Here is a 17,874-nt window from a genome sequence, read left to right on the forward strand (position 1 = left end):
TTGTCTAAGCAGACCCTCCAGTGCCCGGTCAGCTGCCTTGTTCAACCTTATCCAGTAGTCGACTGGGTTTTCTTTGTGCTTGGGCAGAGTGGCATAAAAGTCTGCAAGGGGAAGGCATTAGGAGGCATCACTGAAATAGCGCAGAAGAATGTCATATATTAGATTAGGCCCCTGAGCGACATTAAGGTCAGGGTCTCCACGTACAGCAATCTTAACAACATCTTTAGCTTTGCCCAATAAATGACTTGTGACTTCCTGTGCTTGTTCATGCAATGGTGTATCCTTCTTTTTGAGGTAAGTCTTTGTCAAATCAATCCAGTCTTGGACTGAATATTTGTCAGTTCCATCACCTTTAAAAGATGGAAAATCTCTGTCAGGTGCAAAATGAACAGTTACATGGGGGAGTCGCATGCGGTCATGTTATGCTGAGTAGAATGAGTGGGATGAGGAGTCGGATTATCAGTGGACATGTTAATAACACCAGCAGACATCTATTTGGCGACAATGGATTCACCAATCTGGGCACCTAACTGCCCCACCATATCTGTAAGCTGGTGAACATAATTTACATCACTGTTGGGTGTGGATGTATGCACATGCTCTCCACTAAACACACTAGCATGAGGAAAAACAGCACTTATACCCAGCCCAGTAACATCAATAGTAGACGTCCCACACTCCCACCATTACCATCAGGCCGTAGCCATAAACCTTTACCCTTAGGCAAAACTGGGGTAGCGAAATCGTCCATAGTGGATATTGTACTTGCGTTGTGTAATAAATGAAACAACTGTACAAAACAGTATAAACTGTCTTTATTTAAACACACAGAGGTGTACCAAGCGAGGACCCAGGTGAGATGTAGATTCACAGGAAGGCAACCGCGGCGATTGGCGTAGAGCAGATCTGGTGATCCAATGGGTCACGGCACCAGTGTAACAGGTGTGAACACTTCATCCACCCGTGTACAAACGACAACACACGAGGACATAGAGTTGACCACCTTTACCTCACCAGTTAACACAGTGTTGTGAGGGAGAAAGTGAAGCAACCCAACGTTCGCGGGAGTGTAGCGCACTTCTGGTTTTTCAAAAATAAAATACAACATCGATAAAATTCACATATATATGGAAAAATAAAATACAGCATTAAAGAAGAAATTAAATAATATTGCTGTGCATTCTTAACTCTGTTACACATGTGCATTTTTTAAGTGAACTCGGGAGCTTAATGTTACACTTATTATGGATTTTTTTTGTTGTTGTTGTTGCTGTGATGGCTTTTTCACAGCAGAGTTTTCACAGCAATCCATAGTATCATAAAGTGGTTACATACTGTACTGACATCTAATAAGACCTCAAACACACAGGCCTCTTGGCAGCAAATTATTAAACAAGTACATTAGTAAGTATTATATTTATGCATACGTGGAAGAATTCAGGCATTTTCTACCTATTTTTATATGTCAGACATATTCTATTATTAATGGCTGCTGGTGATGCTAATGTTATAAACTGATGTATTCAATGGAGGTTCATTGACATTTGCTTGCTTTGTATGCTCCAGTGTGTCCTGGATCTGCCTCCTCCTGGTAGGACATGCCCAGAACACCTCACCAGGAGGTGTATAGGGTTGATTAATGTTAATAATTCAGTGTGCTGACTCTTTGATTTATTTACATGTAGTTGTTTCATGACTAAAATAAATCTAGGGGGTCCCTTGGAGATGTATTTTATGGAAAACCAAGAGCTGACTGCTGACTTTTTCTTTCTTTGAAAATATCTTTAATGTTGCTGAAAAAAAAATCATATTTTTAAGGCCAGAAGTCACATTTATGCTGTGTCAAAATCAATAACCAGATATTAATAAACAGATATATGCCTTGGACAATATCTGGACCTAATGACCCCAGGTATGCAAAGGTCAAAGGAGGTTTTAATCAGTGTGTCAGCCTGAATATGGAGGGGTTAAGTCAAGTTTAGGTCAACTATTTCCTTCTGAAATCATGTAGTTTCTGAAAAGTTTTAGAAACTGATTTGCAGTAACTGCAGCACTAATCTTCTGATAATAACGTCTGCAGACAGGAGGTAGGATGAAAAAAGAGGAAAATGAAAAGGACCCACAGCTATCAGCACTGATGTGTCCTTGGTTCCTGAGCAGGTTTCTGTCTCCTACAATCCTCAGGGTGTATTTCTGAATAAACACATTGCCTCGGAGCTATTCCTTAATGAAGGAAAAACACAGAATTTTCTCTACAGCCAGAGCTAATGGTAAACAATAACAGGACAGCATGTGGCTCATTAATTTCAAGCATCAAGGAGGGGTCATCTATGCCTGAAGGGACCCCACAGGGCCAGAGCTAATTATAGCCACTGCCTAGAAGGGAGAGGAAGAGGAGGGTGCTAAAGCAAGTGAATGTTTTGTATTTGTTGGGCTGATTCTGGCGCTATATGTAGGCGTATGTCAGTGAGACTGTGCTTGCGTGTGTTTTATATAAGTTAATACATTTTTAGTTCACTTGTCTTTTACCGTAAATTACCCTCTGGATATCATGAACAATGCAGTCATGAAAAAACTGTGCACATTGCCTCTTTGACTTATTTAGCCAACAAAATAAACAGTCCCTACAGATAAATATTTTTTGGATATAATAGTACCCACAGCATTGACCACTGTTTAGCAAAATAAGTTAAAGGTTACAAAAATTTTATATCAGTCTTCCATATAAATTAACTCATTTGCAAGATGTTTGAAAGTTGAAAGAGCTAAAGAGTTCAAGTACTATACACTTCAATATATGCAGCTATACACACCCATGCCATAACATTGCTTCTACCATGTTCGACAGATGATTAGATAAGCTTCAGATCATTAAATATTTCTCTCCTGTTTCCATACCTTACTCTTCCCATCATTCTGATAAATGTTAATCTTGGTTTTATCTGTCCAAAGGATTTTTTTCAGAACTTGGCAGGCTCTTTTAGATGTTTCTCCTATTCTTGAGTGCAACCAGTGGTTTGCACCTTGTTGTAAACCCTCTGTATTTCCATATGCTCCACTAGGTACTGCCATGAGTATGGAGTACCAGGTCAGTCATGCACATCTAAATAAGGCATTTTGTGACTTAATAATGGCTTGTGTAATAAAATATGCATGAACAAATTAATTTAGAAATTAATTTCTTTTATTTATTTTGAAATTAATAAAGTAATTTAATGGACAATAAAAATAGGAATTATAAATAAATAGTTTATTATATAGAAAAAGTTCAAATCAAAAAACATTTTTGGTTTGAACTATTTCAAATCCAAAAATTATTTACAGAAAAAAAGCATTAAATTCAAGAAAAACCTTGATTTCAAATTAAAAATCAGATTGTTTTTAAGATGGAAACTTTTTTGAATTCCATTTCCTCACTGCATTTCCTTTACCTTTTGCTATGGGATTAACTACCATATCATCTAAAGTCAGGGATTAACACTGAGCCACCTGTTAACAGCCTTTAACACAGAGCATATCACCGCTGATGCACTTTGCATCACTGTAATTACATGAGTGTGTCTTAGCTAAAAAAATCAAACGGTTTCCGAAAGCTTAGAAATTGCACTTCACACCAACATAGGGTTATTATGGTAATTCTTGCTGGAAGTCCGTCAATGGCAGGATATTTGAAGCACAATGGTGATGACACAGCCAGTGTTAAAGGGTTAACTATAGGATTAGCTATGGAATTAGCTAATTATATCTAATTATATATCTAATTAGAGAAAAAGCAATACAAATTACACATGCAGTGCAATGTGAAGAGCTCTTTGCACAGTTAACCTGTTAACTGGCCATACCAAAATCACCAAAAACACCTGAAAAAAGTATACCCAAATTAAATCAGCTGCTGTTCTTGAACTCTTTGGAGTACATGCAAAAGCTTGGTCTCGTTGTGAAGATGACAAGCTATATTTTTCATTTTTGCATTCAAAAATGCTTTAACTGTAATTGGTATGTAGCTATTAAGCTAGTAAGTTTTGCCTCGCCTAGATTTTTCATGTTTATTTTTATGTAACTACACATTGAGTATTGAAGGTATGGACTGGAAAATAAAATGAAACTGTAGAATGAAGTCTTTTCTACTTCAAGTTTTTATCAAAATAGCACAAAAACTTATTGTTTTGGACATGTTTTTGTGTGTTGATGTCCAGGTGTTGTCCAATTGGTGCCATTTGGTGACTAAGTGGCACCAATGGGACAGCGCCTGATATACAAACTTCAAATGGCTGTAACTCCTCAATGCTTCAACATACTGTCATCAATCTAATGAAAGCTAATACTCAGAGGAATCCTCTGCTACACACAGATTTACTGATAGTGTGAATTAATAATAATTATAGACAAACACAATAAAATTTGTCCTTTAGCAGCGCAGAGCTCTTTGCGGAGAATGAAGGCGTGCACTACTGCGATGTTAAGGGAGTGGTATAAGACATTCTTTTACCACTTCCTTGCCATCGCACACTGCATGAAAAGTGGGGTTTTTGATAGTTACTGGCATGTAATATTGCTGCGCGCCTTGAGATTTAGGGCTCTCAGCAGGACGCTTTGGTCAGAACAGAAAACTGTAGGGAAACTCTGTGTCAGTGTTCCCCCAGCTCCCCCCTCTCCTCAGGTCTAGGGCAGGCTTTCATATATAAAGGAGGTTTCTGTGAGTCATAAAAATGCAAATCAAGTACTCACCAGTGGTCTACCCCTCCCAACAGTTATAATCAACATATTTTTATTTTGAGATATATATAATCAAATTTACATTATCATCTTTTAAGCCTTTTTCCATTACAGTGTAACTACACATAAATCATTATACAGTGAAACATTCAAACAAGCCTAAATTCACAAGAAATCATTCTAATTTATAAATTAGAATTATCTAGTTGGAAATGTACTTTTGGAAGTTTTCAGGTTTTGTCCCTTTTCCCAATAAGGCTGTGAGCTTCTGTCTGTGAGCTTCTGTCTTGTGAGCCTTTGTCATGGAGTTTTTTGTGAACCCTGAACTTTAGTGGACTGGGGGAGATAAACAAAGGCTATAACTTGATTTTGGTGACACCACAAGCATTATTTTAATTGAAAAGTATACTCAATTTTCAGTCTAATTCACTGTAACAAAAAGTCTGTCACACCATCATCCTCTTCTGTGCAGTGGCTTCCCAGCTAGCATTGAACATTCAGACAACATCCATGAATGCTGCGATAAACGTTCAGTGAATGTTTGCAGACAATGTTCACATGCATTAATGACAATAAAGACTACCAAGGCAGATCTAATAAGAAAACATAAAACATATGTACATCCATGTATAGCAAAATAAAAGTTTATAAGAGATATCAGCAAAACCTTCACGAGAAAAATGTAAAATGTAAAAAAAAAAGTAAAATGTAAAAAAAAAAAATTTAATGCAACAGTCACCTTCTCAGTTGTCTTGCTTAAACGGACAGTGGATGTGTGTACAACACATCTTCCAGCTCATAGGGGGTCGTTTTGACTGTTGGGTTTTCTCTGTATTATTGTAGGGTTTTTACCCACAATACAAAGCGCCTTGAGGCAACTGTTTGTTGTGATTTGGCGCTATATAAATCGAAAGGAGCCAGTTGAGGTGGCTCGGGCATCTGATTAGGATGCCTCCTGGCTGCCCCTTGGGTGAGGTGTTCCGGACATGTCCCACCGGGAGGAGGTGGTAGACCCAGGACACACTGGGGACATCATATCTCTTGGCTGGCCTGGGAACGCCTTGGGGTCCCTCCGGATTAACTGGAGGTGGTGGCTGGGGAGAGGGAAGCCTGGACTTCTCTGCTTAGGCACCTGCCCCCGCGACCTGGCCCCGTATAAGCAGAAAAGAATGGATGGATGGATGGATGGATGAATTGAAATGAAATGAATTGAATTCTGTGTGGCAGCTTCCTCGCCTGTGATTTGACAATACAGATCATGTGCGGGATCACGCTGAAGGTCTCGCAAGACCATAGGAAATCAGTGCTGTCATTCTCTTCCGTTCAAACTGAATGGAGTTCTTTGTCTACGCTGCTTTCCTGGTACGACAATGGAGGACGTCGTCTATATTTTCAACACGCCAGAAGCTCCTCGTGAAAGTGGGCCTCTCTACCGGCCAGCTTCAACCAGCCCCGCTGCAAATGAGAAGACACTGCTGGCTGCAATAAGTGGTTTATCTTGTCAGTTACTCAAGTTTCTACTAGCGCTGAACTGAAAGACAAGATGGCGTCTATTGTGCAGAGACTCGATACTCTGGAATCTAACAAATACTCACCTACAGAAGGCTTCAAGAGTAAAAGACAGCAACACAATCCGTTGTTTCTAAAACAAAAATACTAAGAGTCGTGGAATGGTCACAGTAAGTTGACAGACGTATTGTGATTTGGTTACATCTAATAGGAAGCAGTTCGCAGCCTGCACAACTCTGAATCCAGTAAAAGCCGGTATGATCCTCTGCAAAGGTAAGAATCAAAAACAAAACAAAGTATTCAATGTGTGGAGGAGAGAATAACTTAAAATGTTTTTACTGTTATTTATCTTCACGTTTATTTTCCATAGACTGTGGTTGCCTCACAATGCGAGTGTGAGTGTTTCTAATGCATGGACAGTGATATAATTGTGTCTAAGTATCTGTTGGTGTTGGTGTTGTATGTTTGTGTGTGTGTGTGTGTGTGTGTGTGTGTGTGTGTGTGTGTGTGTGTGTGTGTTTTTTTTTTTTTTGCCTGAATATTGTTTATGTATGCACTGTGTTTACACTCTTTATTTACAATGTACGAAAATGTTTTCCAGCTTCTTGCAAAACCTACGAGACAGTCTGCCGCAACTTCCGATACAGTAAACCTCACGTTCCGGAAAAGGCGGCAGCCATCAAAAATTCTGCCTGGTGTCGTGCAAGAAGGAAGCAGGTAAGACATATTGGATTGTATCATTGGTCTGCTGTATTTGTGTAGTTAGCTTGGAAATGCAATGTTTTAGTTCTGGAAAATATTACTTTCTTTTTTTTTAACTGTATAAAAAAATCTGGCTTCTTTTGAACAACCCAAAATGTATATAAAAAGGTGATGCAGTGAAGGTGAAAATAATTAACACTGTATGTTTACAGTTTTAGCAGCTGTAACATTTTGGGACCTAAAAGATAAGTGTATACCGTATTTTCCAGACTATAAGTCGCACTTTTTTTCATAGTTTGGCCGGGGGTGCGACCTATACTCCGGAGCAACTTATATGTGAAATTATTAACACATTAACCAAAATACTCCAGCCACTTGACATCTCCGTGAACGGGAGCTTTAAGGCAGTGGATGATGGATGGAGAGCACAGCTTCACGGCAACTGGGAGAATGCGCCACCCAACTTTCCTGTAAGTCATTGGATGGATCAACAAAGCATGGCCTTCAGTGACAACCGAAACCATCCTGTCGGGATTCAGAAAGGCCAGAGTAATTGGAACTGCAGCTGACGACGAGTCTGACGAAAGCGACACAGAAGAGGAAGCATGTTCTTTACGCTATGGTTATCTGAATAACTGTTACATTAGCATAACGTAGGCGTAACCGTGTTCGCCCTGTTCTTTAATCCATTATTATTTTTAATTGCCTTTCAAGATAGAATCCAAGACCCAGAGCAGACATTCCATCAAATTAATCCCCCATGCGACTTATAGTCCAGTGCAACTTATATATGTTTTTTTCTTCTTTATTATGCATTTTTTGGCTGGTGCGACTTATACTCCGGAGCGATTTATAGTCCGAAAAATACAGTAATCAGTTTAAAGGTGCCTCAAGGGTTTATGACCAAAATCACTTAAGTACTTTTATCAATGTTAAAAATTTTTTCAAAGTACTTGTTCATTTGTCTTTTATTCACAGGATGCACAAGAGTTGGTACTTTGACAGATAACCATTGTTTTTGATGACAAAGATGGGCTGATTATTATTTTTTTTTTTTGCATTCAGTGTCTTTTCTACTATGTGTGCATTCAAAGTCAAGACACTCAAATTTTCAGTGTAGTTAACTGATTTTTCACAATATTTCATATAGTTTCATAATGACTTAATGTGTGCTCTGTGTCAACAGCTGCTGGAGGTGAAGGCAAGTGTCCTGGCAGTGGAGGAGGTTGCCTTCTGGGACGGTGTCACCATTGAACTCATGTTGGATGAGGAGGATGGCATCTCAGAGGGCGTATGGATTAAGACCCCCAAACTTCCGCAGCCAGGAGCTCAGTGACCTCTGCGCCAAACTGCAAAACAGACTAGAACCTCACCCTAAATACAACACCATGCACCACAAGCTTTTGTATGCTGGACCATGCTCTGAGAGAAAGCCACCACGACATGATCCAGAAAGTAGCTAAGCATTATGTTTATATATATATATATATATATATATATATATATATATATATATATATATATTAGGGGTGGGACTTGATTAAAAAATTAATCGAATTAATTACAAGCTTTGTAATTAATTAATCGAAATTAATCGCATTTTAATCGCATTTCAATATTTAACATGATAAATATTAATTTAAGTTTGGTTGATGAATGAATCAATATACATAAGCTTAAACTTCAAAATCTTGTTTATTTTCCCACCAGTCTACTACACAGACCAACGAAGGGTGGAAGTGCTCCTGTGATAAGCAAACTCCTGAAATTAAAGTTAAGCATCATAACTGGATAGTTTTATTCAACATTAATGTCTCACTTGTTATAGTTGGAAATTAATCATTAGCTCAGCTGTATTCCTTGATGTTGAAATGTGTTACGCTTGTTTTAACAGCTTATTTTGAATTAAAGATTTAAAATTAAACCACAAAAAGGAGAAAAAGTTCGTTCTCCGTTTAAACAGCTGCTTTTACACAGCTGTGCTTTGCACTCACGGTTGCTAGGCGACATGAGCTACACAGAGGTGACGGCAGCTGATATGAAGGCTAGCTGCTCACTTCCGGCCTTTGTGGTGTTCATGGGCTGCGAAAGACGTGGGCCGGGTCCTTCGCAGGATGCGGCCCCTAATTTGGACATTGTGCGTCGATATAATCTGTATGCCGGGAACTCGCGCACTGAGAAACGTTCCACGGTGCAAAGTGCGATTAAAATGCGTTAAAATTTTTAACGCGTTAATTTCCCCGTAATTAATTAATCGAAATTAACGCGTTAAAGTCCCACCCCTAATATATATATTATATAAATAAAATATATGGTGTGTATGTGCATATTGCTTTATAAATAAAAAAAATTCAAACTTGTGCCTCACAGTTTGTTCCTCTTAATTGAATTCCCTTTAGTTGAGGTTATTAGCATGGCATGAATACAACATAACATACAAGGTATATCACAGAAATAGCAATAATTTAAAAATAATTTTTATTACTGGGTTATTATTTATTAGGGAGGGGCTTCCCCAGGCCTGTCTTTATAAAGGCCAATGGGGGACAGATCTACCAACCAATCACATGTGAGTAATGAGTTGTGATGAAGCCACGTTGGTCTGTTGCCGCTGGTTCGGCTTGCAGCGCTGCTATTCATAAATAGTCGTTAACACCTCCCGACGGCCAGCTTCCCCGTACCTTTACCCCCCGCTACTTCTGGTGGTATGTAAACGACTGTATCCGACTCAGGCGAACGTAAATGTGCTGCCCTGTAAAGCTGTCGAAAGCTGCCATGTACTAGCGGCGCCCGCGTCAGTATATAGGGTCGAAAATCCCTCTTTTCGTGCAGTGTTAGTTACCATCTGACTACACTTCTCCAGTCCAAATGACATTCCGTTATCATTGCTGTAGATCCTGGTGGTGTGGATCAGTGAATCGATATCTCGTTCATTTCTGGCATACAGCTTGATGTTATCCATGTAGAGGAGGTGGCTGATGTTCACTCCATTCCGTAGTCGGTATCTGTAGCCGGTCTTGTTGATGATCTGGCTGAGGGGATTTGGGCCTATGCAGAACAGCAGTGGGGATAGAGCATCTCCTTGGTAAATCCAGCACTTGATGTTGACTTGTGCGATGGGCTTGAAGTTGGCCTCTAGTGTTATTCTCCACATTCCCATAGAGTTCTTAATGAAGGCTCTTAGGATCCTGTTGATCTTGTACAATTCTAGGCATCCCAGGATCCATGTGTGTGGCATCGAGTTATAGGCTTTCTTGTAGTCAATCCAGGCAGTGCACAGGTTGGTCAGATGGGTCTTACAGTCTTGAGTGACTGCTTTATCTACTAGTAGCTGGTGCTTTGCTCCCCTGGTCTCTCTGCCTATCCCTTTCTGGCCCTTGCTCATGTATTGTGCCACATGCCTACTGATCTTAGCTGCTATGATGCCTGACAGCAGTTTCCATGTTGTACTGAGGCAGGTTAAGGGCTGGTAGTTGGATGTTGCTGGTCCCTTCTGGGGGTCCTTGGGGATCAGGACCGTCCGGCCTAGCAGCTGGTTCATTTGTGCTGCCACATGCTCATGGAGTGCAGTTGGCATCTTTAGCCAGTAGGTGTGTATCATGTCAGGGCCTGGTGCTGTCCAGTTCTTCAGGTGTGAGACTCTTTCCTGGATGTCTGCCACCGTGATGGTTACTGGAGCCTACTCAGGGAGGTTGCTGTGGTCTGCTCTTTGATCCACTAACCACTGAGCATTGGTATTGTGTGACGCATCCTTCTCCCATATGTTCTTTCAATATTGCTCTGTCTCCAGCCTTGGTGGGGGTGCTGTTCTCATATTGTTCCCTTGCCACAGAGTATACCTTGGATGGTTTGGTGTGGAATATCCAGTTTATTGTCGTGGCTTCTACCTCTCTGGTATACCTCTTCAGGCAGTTAGCCAAGGCTGTGAGTCTTTGCTTGGCCGTCTCTAATAGGGTTTAATCCCGGGATCCGGGATTCCCGGGAAATGCGATCAGAACCATTTCCCGGGAAACGTTAAGATGGGAAACCAGGAAAAAATTTGCGCGAAAGAAAAGAAAGATAAGAAAGTAAAGAAAAGAAAAGAAAGCTTCAGAATGTTAAATCGCTACAGTGATTTTAAGGGCAGAAACTACCTTTGCAGACACGAAAGAGAGCCCAGACTAGCATTAGCATTACAGAGGATTTTTCTGTGGAAGGAATGCTCCCTCTCTCCCACCCCCACTGTGGACCGCTGCGACCGGCTCACCAGCTGAGTGCGGCAATTTTAAGAGACAGCATCTCTACATTGTAAAAGGCATACAATTTAAGCATGCCTATTAAGACAGTGTACCCTCTTTGGAGGAAACAACAGAAAGTATTTATGACAGTAAAAACAGTCCAGTTTGTATTTAACTGACCACGTTTTTCCCGTTTTAATACTTGTTGTGATCAGGTGCGAAATAAAACACTTCCTGCAGCCAAGAAACTCACCGCCACCCCCATCTCTATGTCTGTAGTAATTTCAGTTTATCTTCAATACACATTTCTGAGAAGGCACATCTGTGTGATGGTGGAAGGACAGTTGGGACAATACTGTCATGCAAATCAGGTTTGACACCAGGGAGCAGAAGTGGAAAGAGGTGGTGGGTGTTCATATTAATACCCATGGCATATAATAAACTACCTTTAGCAGTTAGCTTATAAATAATTTTATAATTGATAAAAGTGGAACTTCATACAGAACTTCTAACAAGAGACTGAAAAGGGAGAAAGCGTAGATTGCTCATTGCAGTGCTACTTAATAAGTAAATGAATAAATAGTTTTGTTTAATTAGATTCACAAAAATAATTTGATCAAAAGAATGTTTGGTCATTTGCAGTGGAAAATGTGTGAAAGGTCATACTGACTAAAAATGTATTAATCTCTTAGATTTTCCAAACTTGTTCCACCACTGGTTGCAGCTTTGTTTTAGACAGTGAAAATACTTCAGCATGAAATGTTAACAAAACATTTGTGAATCACAGAAGTCAAAGTTTTTGTGAAGAAAGCACCATCTCTTGGTGACACTCTGCAATTGAGGGAAAGGGGTGTGGTCATGCTGGGAAGTAGATATGCCCAGAAGAAGGAGGGGGACTTCCAGCCAGCTGGCAGCCGGCTGGGAGCGGCAACTTTGAGTGGCTTCTACTGTACATCAACTGATTGGTTTCAGTGATGGAAGTGGTAGGGATTGACCGTAGTGCTGCATTTGTGTCTTCTAGTAAGATCTTCAGAGAGTACTTTATGTAGTCTTGGTAGTTGCGTTGAGGGGTCCAGTTCTCCTTCTTAGCCATGATCTTATATTTCAGGTCAGTTGCTTTGGTATTCAGTGTACTTGTTATTATTGGGGCTTGGTACCTAATCTCCCAGATATTATAAGTCCTGGCGATGGATATGCCAATACGAATGTCCCTTATCCATTATGGTTTCTCCAGTTCAGCTCAGATTTGATGTTTGAAGGCATGCAGTGATTAGAAATGAAAGCTTCCCTCTGATGCATTAAACCTAAAGTATTTTTTGTGACGAACCATGACCCCTGTGGAATCAGTTCAATTCAATTCAATACAATTTTATTTATGTAGCACCAAATCACAGCAAACATCACCTCAAAGTGCTTGAATCCCACTGAAAAGGGCACATTTTACATTAATAAGACCTTCACAGGTACTGGTGACTATATTTTGCATCTTTGATACTTGATTATCATCAGTTCATATCCTCCTGAGACCTAACCCAGTGACTTTTGTCCCCTGCTTTGTCCTCATTACATTTTCATTTACATCTTTTCAGTTTTTCAAGAAACTCAATTAAATGCTGCTGGACTCTAAAGAGGAAAGAGGAGAAGTAAATCAAATACTGTTACTTTTTTGTTGTTTTCATTATGGATATCATATATGACTTTGTTTTAAAATGTTTCAGGAAGAGTATTTTCAATCTTAAAAGCATTTAAATCATTTATGTTTTGAAATAATGGTCACTGAATGAATATCAATTGTAATATACGTCAGGCCGATCTTTACCTAATCCTTGTAGGCAACAGGCCTGAGGCAGAGAGAATGATAGCATAAAATACAATATTTTGCACCCTCCCATTTTGATCGACAACTCATTCAGCCAATCATTTTAAGAAATGGGTCTTCCAGAGCCAATAATAATCAGAAGGTGTCGCATAGCTTGTGATTTTGGTGCAGCCAGTTAACAGGTTAACATTATTGGCTGAATGAGGTGTCAATCAAAATGGGAGGGTATAGCCTGCTATATAAAACCGAACTACATACCTCCCCCTGACAGGACATGGCAAGTTAAGAAGTTAATGACCATAATTAGTTAAGTCATTCAATTCAGCTATCATTCTGTTGTCCTCTACATTCAATTTTTTAATTAAAAAATTGATTTTAAATAGTCTAAATTGTGAGATGTTTCTTGAACTCCAAGGACATAAGAAATTAGAAAGAAAAAGAACTTTAACAGGGAGCACAGGGAGCACAGTGGAGTGGTGGTTAGCACTGCTGCCTCAGAGTTAGAATACCATCTGGAAGGCCTGGGTTCAATTCCGCCTTGGCCTAGCACCCCCCCGTGTGGAGTTTGCGTGGGTTTTCTCCGGGTACTCCGGTTTCTTCCCATAGTCCAAAGACATGCTCTTACTGGGGTTATGTTGGTCCTGCGACAGGCTCGCAACCTGTACAGGGTGTACCCTGCCTCTCGCCCTATGTCAGCTGGGATAGCCTCCAGTCCCCCTGTGACCCTAAACAGGATAAGCAGAAGTGAATGGATGGATGGAAGAAATTTGAGCCAGTGTGGACTGGTTGGAATTTCCAGCAACAGTTTGTGTTGGGTCATATTTAGAAGGTCCTAGTTAAAAATGGAAATGATGATGACAGCAGTAAGCTTCGCTTACAGGCATCAAACCAGCTGCAGTTCAAAGGTCACTGCTTCATTGTTCATCTTCAGTATTATATTCAGTGTGGTTCTTTTCTTTCAGTTGGCTGCCAATCCAAGAAATGAGAGGTTTTAGGGTATATAAAAGCAGGGAGTCCAGATGCTTCCACATTCAGGCTCTATCCATTCCTTTTGCTGCTAGTACATGCAGAAATATTAATTACACGCATGAGTTCTCTCCAGCAGCTCATATTGATTTGACCTCTCTGATTCCACAGCATGTATTGATCACACTGTCTTTTTTTAAAGTTATGATTGTGCTGAGTTTCCTGCCAGGCTTTTATGACGTTAAAGGTTAAATCCAGTGTGGATGGAGTTACTGTTTCTTCCCTGCTCTTTGGCATTTATCTTATGTGGATCTTTGCTGTTGGTTGATTTCTATAACATTTCCTCTTTCATATGGCTTTCAAACATGAAAATTATTCTCTCTTGTTAAAGGAGAACACACCTTTTTATCATCATCTCTGGACTCTGGAGATCTGCGCAGGTAGCTTTACTTCACCTTCATGGAGATTTTTAAAAAATCATTCGATTTAAAAAAACCTCCATGAAGGTCTAACAGCTGTTGTTTGCTACAAGGAGACAGGGTAAATTTGGTTAAAATGAGATTAATAAACTTTTTTCTTTACAGTTCTGTGTGATTTCAACTTTATTTTTGGGTGTACAACACTGAAACAAGGCTTTTGTGAGAGGCCCATGTATATAAAAAGATGGAAACAGCTTCCAGGTCTGAAAAGTGAAACAAATGTGGCTTATTAGCCCTGACAGAATATCGCTCTGAAATTGTTTGATTTTACTACCCCCTTAGCCTGTTCGTGGGCAAAAATGGCCACTAACAAACGGAGTGTGTATTTTTTTTTTCATTTTTTTTAAATATTTTTTTGCATAAAGTTTTGAACTAACATCAGTTCTTTGCATGAGTGTAAAATATTCATTCCTTTTAAAAAAAGTTTTAAACCCTTCAAATGCCACTTTGTTTGGACAATGCACGTCCAATCCAATCCAATTTTATTGATAAAGTGCTTTAAAATCACCCACAGGGTCCAAAGTGCTGTACAATATAACAATAATATACATAAAACAGCTCAATAAAATGCATTAAAATACTTGAAAATTACATTAAAAAATACACAGCTCATAGTGTCAATGTTTAATTAGTGATAGTGTTAAAAGCCAAAGAAAAAAGGTGAGTTTTTAAAAGTGATTTAAAGTGCGCGAGTGATGAGGCCTGTCTAATATGCAGTGGCAGATCATTCCAGAGATTTGGTGCTGCCACTGCAAAGGCCCAGTCCCCTCTGAGCTTAAACCTAGTTTTAGGCACAGTCAGAAGCAGCTGGTCTGCCAGCCTGAGTGACCAGGTGGGAAAGTAAGTGTGTAGAAGCTTAGAGAGATAGGGTGGGGCAAGACCATTTAGAGATTTAAAAGTAAAAAAAGAATTTTAAAATAGATCCTAAAACGAACGGGTAACCAGTGAAGTGACTCTAAAACAGGTGAAATGTGCTCATGTTTGCAGGCACCAGTTAAAAGCTGCCCAGCAGCATTCTGCACCATTTGAAGGCGAGCAATAGTGGACCCTCTAAGCCCCATATAAAATGCATTACAGTAATCCAGCCGAGTGGTGACAAAGGCATGGATTACTGTTTCAAAGTCTCGCCTTTGAAGAACTGGCTTTATTTTGGCCAGTTGCCTCAGGTGAAAAAAGCTTGACTTGACTACAGCATTTATGTGGCTGTCAAGCTTCATGTCTGGATCTATTTTGACTCCTAAGTTTGTGACTGTTGGTTTGAGAAACTGTGCCAGAGGACCCAGATCTACCAGAGGGGTCACTGAGTTGTTCCAAAAACCATCACCTCTGTTTTTTTCTCATTAAAACTTATGAAATTTAGAGCCAGCTATGCCTTAATGTCACCTAGGCATTTAAGTAATTGTGCCACTGAGTAAAAGTCTTTCCTTTTAAGTGGCACATATATCTGGCTGTCGTCTGCATAGCAGTGGAAAGAGATACCATATTTTCTAAGTATGTGGCCCAGCGGTAATAGATAAAGAGAGAAAAGGAGTGGGCCTAGCACTGAGCCCTGTGGTACCCCACACACACAAGTGGAGCCGTGGAGGACACAAATTCACCAAGTCCAACAGAGAAACTCCGACTTGACAAGTAAGACTGAAACCAACTCAGGACTGTGCCCCTGATTCAGTCAAATCTAAAAGAACAAGAACACAATCACCTGAGTCACTAGCTAAGAAGATGTCATTAAAAACTCTTAAAAGTGCTGATTCAGTGCTGTGCTGGGGTTTAAAACCAGATTGGAAGACTTCAAAAATATTGTGCTCATTTTAAAAGGTCATAAGCTGACTCTAAACTACTTTTTCAAGGATTTTTGATAAAAAAAAAAAAAAAAAAAAAAGGCAGACTAGAAATAGGTCTAAAATTAGCCAAAACTGTGGGATCCAGACCAGGCTTTTTTATCAGAGGCCGCACAGCAGCATGTTTGAAATTTACAGGGACAACACCTGAGCACAGACTGCTGTTTATAATATTAAGCACAGCTGACCCACCAGTGGGAAAAATTTATTTAAAAAGACAAGGAGGGATAACATCATTTGGAGAACTAGAAGGTTTCAAGTGACCAACAAGCTCCTGTAGAAATTCCAATGTTACAGGCTTAAAACTGTCAAAAACAGCAGAGCAGGAAATAGAGACTGAGGGGTCATTCACAGGAGGAGAAATAAGAGCCCTTGTAGTGGTGACCTTACTGATAAAGAACTGCGAAAATCTTTCACAGACATCAGAGGAGGCTTCAATACAGTCAGAGTGTGGTGGATTTAAAACACTACTGATGGTTTTAAACAACACACGAGGCTTCTGACAATTTGAGACAACAATGGTTGAGAGACATTTAGTCCTGGCCTCTTTTACAATTGACTGATAACGACACCAACGTCTCTCAGAATTTGAAAGGACACCTATAATCTGTCTTTTCTCCACTTTCGCTCAGCTCTGCGGCACTCACGTCTGACTGAGCGGGTCATGTCATTCAGCCAAGGCTCATGTTTAGCTTTGGACTGCCTAATCTTTAATGGAGCCACAATGTCAATAATGTTTTGGCAGGTGTTATGAAACCATAAACTCAACCCCTCTGTATCATCACCTACAGTACATACTCAGGAATGACACAGTTCTGTGTGAAAACAGTGGAGAACTGAATGGCTGTGGAAGGGTTTATGATCCGGCATCTGCGAGCAGCGGGCTGAGGTTTCACTACAGTACAGCCCAGAGAGATCCCAAACAGAACAAGCCTGTGGTCAGAAAACACTGCCTCACACATCTCCAGGTTAAGAATGGGCAGACCATGTGTCAAAACAAAATCTAGTGTGTGTGTCCACGTTCCTGAGTGGCACCAGACACGGACTGCACCAGGTTAAAAGAGTCAGTGAGAGTTAAAAAGTCCTTTGCAATAGGGTGGTCAAGACAACAAACATGGACATTAAAATCTCCAGCACATGATCATAGTTGGGCATAACTTCCGATAAGAACACAGAAAAGTAATTTATAAAGTCCTTATTGTATTTGGGAGGCCGATAGACCAGAGCACATAGCACTGTGTGAGAGCGACCCAATTCAAATAAGAGCAGTTCAAAGCTGGTAAAGGAGGACGGCAGCCAAATTTGTTTACATGTACATAAAATTACTTTTTTTTTTTTTTTTTTTTTTTTTTTAAACCAAATAACACATGCAGGGTGATCTATTTTTTAACCTAAGCTAAATGCATGTCAATTATACATCATTACTTTTTTTGTGCAATGATGAAAAAAACATAAAAACTCCTTCTCAGCTTGTTCCTGGACAAAATGGCCATTTATTGTTTTTGGAGATTTTAGTTTTTTTAGTTTTTTTTTTTTTTTTACAAAAATGCTGTAAAAATGTGTTTCAGTGCCTTTGTGTGCATGGTCAAGGGTTGCAGGATGTGCAGACTACAGTAGAATGGTCCTTG

Source organism: Archocentrus centrarchus, chromosome 6 (genome assembly GCF_007364275.1).
Source record: "Archocentrus centrarchus isolate MPI-CPG fArcCen1 chromosome 6, fArcCen1, whole genome shotgun sequence".
NCBI lineage: Eukaryota > Metazoa > Chordata > Actinopteri > Cichliformes > Cichlidae > Archocentrus > Archocentrus centrarchus.